This window comes from Budorcas taxicolor, chromosome 20 (genome assembly GCF_023091745.1).
Source record: "Budorcas taxicolor isolate Tak-1 chromosome 20, Takin1.1, whole genome shotgun sequence".
NCBI classification, from domain to species: domain Eukaryota; kingdom Metazoa; phylum Chordata; class Mammalia; order Artiodactyla; family Bovidae; genus Budorcas; species Budorcas taxicolor.
Genome location: NC_068929.1, coordinates 57851353 through 57852550, shown reverse-complemented (window position 1 = coordinate 57852550; position 1198 = coordinate 57851353). Strand labels below are relative to the sequence as shown.

General features: G+C 53.8%; 1 pseudogene; it reads left to right on the top strand.

Annotated features, from left to right (window-relative positions):
* Positions 1 to 211: 211 nt before the first annotated feature.
* LOC128066028 (MARCKS-related protein-like) lies at positions 212 to 806 on the top strand (annotated as a pseudogene).
* Positions 807 to 1198: the final 392 nt, after the last annotated feature.

The window sequence follows — 1198 nt, the reverse complement described above, 5'->3', positions numbered from 1 at the left end:
TTTTTATAAAATTAAAATAATGTCAAGGCATTCTGGCCAGAAGCAGAGAAGTAGTGGTCACAGCTAGAAGAGGTGCACCTCAGTTTCCCCCAACACTCTTCACCCTCAGACCACATCCCCATCCCTCTGACCCCGAGACCCACTCAATCAAACAATTCCTTGTGCTGGGGTGACTCTGCGCCCCCTGCCCCCCCAGCAGAAATCCCTAACCATGGGCAGCCAGAGCTCCAAGGCTCCCTGGAGTGACCTGACTGCCAAGGAGGCAGAAGATGCTTCCCCCTCCAGAGTTGACAGACAGAGGAATGGCCACATGAAAAGCAGTGGAGACTTATCCCCTCAAAGGTGAAGGGAGTCAACCCTCAAAAATGGAACAGAGGAGGCAGTGGGGGCCACTGGTGATGCCATAGAGCCAGCATCCTTTAGGCAGGGAGCCAAGGGGGGAAGGGGTGCCCCCATAGAGACCCCCAAGAAGAGGAAGAAATTCTCTTTCAAGAAGCCTTTCAAATTGAGTGGCCTGTCCTCAAGAGAGATCAGAAGGACTGTAGGGGTGATTCGTCTGCCTCCTCACCCGCAGAGGCAGAGCAGGATCAGGGGGAGAGGGTTCCCTGCAGCTGTGAAGGCACTGCCCAGGAAGGGAAGGCTGTTGCCACTCCTTAGAGCCAGGAGTGCCAGGCCAAAGGGGCAGAGGCCAGGGCTACCTCCAAGGGAGGAGCACAGAAGAGGCAGGACCCCAGGTGGCAGAGCCATCTACTCCCTCAGGGCCAGTGGGTGGCTCTACACCAGCAAGCGAGCAGAATGAGCCCTGAGTGAGGGCAGATGGGTGATCTCTAAGCTGCAGAAACTTGGTCCTTGTGAGCTCACTGCCTAGACCTGGTGCCTCTGCTGCCTTCTTGTACCCAGAAAGGATTGAGGCTGTTGCCTACTAGCCACATTACCTCTCTTTCTCTCCCTCCTGTGGATTTTCCCGTCATCCATCTGGTCTTCCTCTAAAGGCCAGTTGAAAATGGTCCCTTCCAGTTTCCCAAGTTAGGTTTGTGATATGAAATGATATTGCCTTTGGCCCAACCTCCTTTCCTTCCTCACCTGTGCTGAAGGAAATTGCTGGTTTTCTTTCCCAATGTTTTTCCACGTAGGTTTTTCTTATGAGCTTCCCAGGTGGCTCAGAAGGTAAAACAACTGCCTGCAACGTGGGAGACCT